General features: G+C 38.8%; 1 non-coding gene across 1 annotated transcript; it reads left to right on the top strand.

Annotated features, from left to right (window-relative positions):
- The first annotated feature begins 3240 nt into the window (after nucleotides 1-3240).
- LOC114403948 lies at nucleotides 3241-3347 on the top strand. The gene has a single exon (XR_003664715.1). It is a non-coding gene; the product is annotated as a small nucleolar RNA R71 (small nucleolar RNA).
- Nucleotides 3348-5445: the final 2098 nt, after the last annotated feature.

Genomic DNA, 5445 nt, shown 5'->3' with positions numbered 1-5445 from the left:
GGACAACCCCCAATGCGTAATTGGATGCATCACACATTAGCTCAAATGGGGCTATCCAATCAGGTGTCTGAATGATAGGGGTGATAGTCACCGCACGCTTGAGGCAATCAAAATCCTCTTTGCATCAGTCATCAAAATCAAACTCCACCTCCTTTTGCAGCAGATTGGATAGTGGAAGGGCCACTTTGCTAAAATCCTTGATAAAGCGCCTATAAAACCCTGCATGACCAAGAAAAGAACGAACCTATCTCATGCAAGAGGGGTAAGGAAATTGTGAAATAACATCTTTTTTTGCAGGGTCTACCTCTATGCCCCTACTGGAAATGATATGCCCTAAAACTATACCTTGTTCTACCATGAAGTGGCATTTTTCAAAATTCAGCACAAGGTTAGTTTCAATGCATCTACTAAGAACTCTATCCAGACTATCCAAACATGTATCAAAAGAGGATCCATAAACAGTAAAATCATCCATAAACACCTCTATGCAACTCTCGAAAAATTCACTGAAAATGCTAAGCATACACCGCTGGAAGGTACCAGGGGCGTTGCATAGGCCAAAGGGCATCCTCCTATAGGCAAAAGTGCCAAAGGGACAGGTGAATGTGGTCTTTTCTTGATCCTCAAGAGCAATATGAATTTGTAAATAACCAGAAAAACCATCAAGAAAACAGTAATGAGATTTACCTGCCAAGCGCTCAAGCATTTAGTCAATGAATGACAGGGGAAAATGATCTTTTCTGGTTACCTGGTTCAACCTCCTATAATCAATGCAGACTCGCCAGTTGTTCTGCATTCTTGTGGGGATAAGCTCATCCCTCTCATTCTTGATCACTGTGAGGCATGTCTTCTTAGGAACCACTTGGACTGGACTCACCCACTGGCTGTCAAAAATGGGGTAGATGATTGTAGCTTGTAAGAGCTTGGTCACTTCCTTTTTCACCACATCTAGAATGACGGGGTTGAGTCGTCGTTGTGGCTACCTCACTGGCTTAGCTCCATCCTCTAAAAGTATCCTATGCATGCAGGTAGATGGGCTAATACTAGAAATGTCTGCTAAAGTCCACCCAATGGCTTTCTTGTGCTTCTTGAGAACTAGCAACAACTTCCCCTCTTGCTCAGCAGCAAGGGAGGCATAGATGATCATTGGAAATTTTTCCTTGTCCTCCAAGTAAGCATATTTGAGGGTTGCTGGTAAGGGCTTCAACTCTGGTGTGGGTGGTGGCTGAACAATGGGAGGAACCAGGGTAGGAGAAGAAGAAGGTTCCTCAGCCTGTACCTTATAAAGCAAATCAGAAGTATATGTACTTCCTGCCACATGGTTAGTGCATTCTGACTCTAAAAAATCAACATCAAGAGGTACAACACCCAGAAAATCAGAACCAAACTCAAATTCAAATTCATTCTCAGCATAAAAATCAGATATAGGATCAAATTCAAACTCAGATTCAGATTCAATGCATAAGGAATGACAAGTATGCAGATCATATAAAAATGGATGTTTCCTACCATGAAGAACAAAATCAAAATCAAACATATAATCATCAACAATATGATCAATTATCTCAGCACGAAAAACAAAATGATCCTCAGATGGATGTTTCATGGCATCAAGAATGTTAAAATGAACAATAATATCACCAAATTCCATAGACAATGTGCCAGCATAAACATCTATCTTGGTTTGGGCTGTTTCATAAATGGTCTGCCTAAAATAATTGGAACTGAACCATGGGAAAATCCCTCTTCCATATTAAGAACATAAAAATCAACAGGAAAAATAAGGATTGCAAGGGTAAGCAACACTTCTATTTGCCAAATGAATCACCACATCTGTAGATTGCAAGGGTCCAAGAGATAAAGAATTGAAAATGGACAGAGGCATGACACTAACTGATGCTCCTAGATCTAGCATGACATTCTCAAATTTATTGTTCCTAATAATGCAAGGTATATAGAAAGTACCTGGGTCCTTACATTTCTCAGGAATGTGAGGAACAAATTTACCTATCAATGTTGGCACATTTCTACCCATGCTAATCCTTTCATTGCCTTTGAGCTTCCTTTTGTGGGTGCACAACTCCTTTAGAAACTTGGCATATCTTGGAATCTGCTTGATGACATCTAGCATAGGTATGTTCACCTCTACTTTCTTGAAGGTCTCCAAGATCTCCTTTTCTGATTCTTCCATTTTTTTGTTTGGAATTGCTCTAGGTGGGAATGGAAGAGGGATAGGAGGCTGTGGTAAGCCAGAATTACTAGAAGAAGGTCCACCTGCATGAAAACTTTTGTTAGGAAGCATTCTGTTTTGTGCAACTATCTCATCCTCTTTTTTTGGTGTAGAATGAAGCTTGAAAGGTTCAGGTGCAGGTGCTACTACTGGTGGAGGCACTTGAATTTGGTTGCCAGACCTCAAGGTGATGACACTCACATTTTTCGGATTTTGCATAGTTTGTGAAGGCAATTTGTCAGAATTTTGGGACTGAGCTTGGTTCAACTGAGTAGCCATATGCCCCATCTGATTTGTCAGACTTTGAATGGAGGCTCTTGTCTCTTGTTGAAATTGCATATTCTGGATGGTCATTTGCCTCACTAACTCTTCTAAGGAAGGTTGAGGAGGAGCCTTAGTTGCTTGGTGTCTTTGTTGTGACTATTGCTGTATTGGAGGAGGAACATATGGCTTGCTTGGACTAGCAGCATTCTGGAAAGGAGGGACAGGCTGTTGTTGTTATGGAGGACTTGCTCATCTTAGATTTGGATGATTTCTCCAACATGGATTGTATCTGTTGCTTGAAAGATCATAATTATTCTGCTGTTGTTGGTTTTGCTGCTGATGGGGTCTATTATAAATGTTTGCAGCATAAGCTTCAGGTTGCTCATTGACTCCAGATTGCTGCAAAGAAGGACAAAGATCTGTATGGTGATCTGTAGAAGAACATAGACCACAGACTCTTGCAACAGGTGCAGATTTCTGATTCATGGCAAGCTGAGTTACTTGGTTGACCAAGGCATCAAGTTTTCCCTCAAGCTTTTTATTTTCAATAGATGAAGATGAATCTGTGGCCACCTCATGGACTCCTCTAAGGACAATAGCATCATTTCTTGCACTGAATTGTTGGGAGTTGGAAGCCATCTTCTCAATCAAATTCCTAGCCTCAACAGGGGTCATATCACCAAGAGCTCCACCACTGGCAGCATCAATCATACTCCTCTCCATATTGAAGAAGGAGTTGCTCAGAAATCTGGTGGTGAGGACAACTTGCACACAATTTCTTGAATCTTTCCCAGTACTCATACAAGCTCTCTCCACTAAGTTGTCTGATGCTTGAAATGTCTTTTCTGATGGCAGTGGTCCTAGATGTAGGGAATAATTTCTCCAAGAACACCCTCTTAAGGTCATCCCAGCTGAAAATGGACCTAGGAGCAAGGTAGTATAGCCAATCTTTTGCCACTCCCTCCAAAGAATGAGGAAAAACCTTTAAGAATATATGATCTTCTTGGACATCAGGAGGCTTCATGGTGGAACAAACAATATGGAACTCCTTAAGATGCTTATGAGGATCTTCACCTGCAAGACCATGAAACTTAGGCAGCAAATGTATTAGTCCAGTCTTGAGAACATATGGAACACCCTCATCAGGATATTGAATGCATAAGCTTTCATAAGTGAAATCTGGTGCAACCATCTCCCTAAGAGTCCTCTCACAAGGTGGAGGTTGAGCCATATTCTTAGTATGAAAATTAGTAGTTGAATGCTCAAAATCAGAATATTCAGAATCACCAGCAACAGAATACTCAGAATGCTCAAAATGCACAGAATGATCAGGATGCACACTATGCCTAACTAATCTATGAAAGGTTCTATCTATTTCAGGATCAAAGGGTTATAAATCACCTGGATTGCCCCTAGTCATGCACTATATGCAGCTAATAATGAGTTCTCAAACAAGCACCAGGGGAGGGTTAAAACTACAACTATAGTCAAATGATATCCAAATGAGCTGAAATTTTGTGAGCAACACCCTAAAATCATGAAAAGATAGCACAAAAAATTTCAAACAAAAATTCAAAGTCTAACTATGAAAACTGCTTAAGCAAAGTTTAGAAAAATAGGACAATAATACTTGAAAAATAAAAAAAACTTAGTAAACAGCTGATTTTTTGAGTTTGGGAGACCCCAACCGGTTGCCACAATATGGGAAATTTTTTTCTACCCCAAATGCATACATAATAATAGTCATTCTGATACCCGGAGCAAAAGTTATGGTCGTTTTAAGTTTTGCTAAAAACAAGTTCCCAAAATTTTTTGTCTCTCTCAAATTCAACCACACCAAGTGCTCCTGGTATTTTTCACACAAAATATGGATCAAAAGAAACTACCACACAAAAAATCAGCCAAAAATAACAATTCTAACTATCAAAACAAAAATCGCTAATTAAATTTCAAAATCAGTCACTAATTCCCAATCGCTAATCACTGTTCACAGCAAAACACCAACTGAATCAGTTGCTAAACAGTCACTAAACAAGAGACGCGACCGAAATGCAAAACAGAACGCTACACAAAACAAAACAACTAAACACTATTATGAACCTTTGGCCCACTGCTCCTCGGCAACGGCGCCAAATTTGATCGAGGCCGTACCCGAATCAAATAAACATTAAAAATGCAATATCAAGGAAGTGATCCTAGGTCATCTCCCAATGAGCAATGGTCAACCGACGTTCATAATAGATAGTGATAAAACAGTAACGAATTGGGGGAGGGGGGTTGTTTGTTTTTGTAATTTAAACAGCGAGCAAATTTTAATTAGAAAATAACAAAATTAAAACATGTTGTTTCCCCTTGATTCACAAGCAAGTCTCTTATCCTAGGTTACGAGGATTTATCCCTAACCAGTTCAACCACTTAATCCAACCTTAAATTAAATTACTAAGCGAAAATTAACATACGGCTGTCATTATGTGATTAAGAAACACATACACCAATTAATCATGAACGAAACTGATCATTAAGCATGAACTTAAATTAAGCGCAGAGACAATTAATCAGCAGAAAACGAAATTGTAGATTGAAGCAGAAACGAAATATCAGAAAACGAATTTTATTCTACGTGAACAGTGTGCATGAACAGTAAAAACTGGAATTCTAAAACCCTAGAATTATTCTCCTCTCAAAAACTCCCTAAACTAAAACCCTAATGCTGTTATATAGGTCCTCAGCCCCAAAGCTTACAAATCTATTTTAAGTCAAAGCCCATAAACGAAATAAAATAAAATCTGGACAAGATAAGATAAGATTGGATGAAATAAAATCTAGATGAAATAAAATCTGGATAAGATAAGATTTGATAAAATAAAATTGTTTGTTCTCTTCAAGTCTAAATCCAATTCCAGATTCAAGCCCAATTGCTTATAATTCTCCTGAAATTAAATTAAAAACAC

Source organism: Glycine soja, chromosome 20, assembly GCF_004193775.1.
Source record: "Glycine soja cultivar W05 chromosome 20, ASM419377v2, whole genome shotgun sequence".
In the NCBI taxonomy this organism is placed as follows: Eukaryota; Viridiplantae; Streptophyta; class Magnoliopsida; order Fabales; family Fabaceae; genus Glycine; species Glycine soja.
Note: the sequence above shows the minus strand (reverse complement) of the source record. Positions and strands in the feature narration are given on the sequence as shown.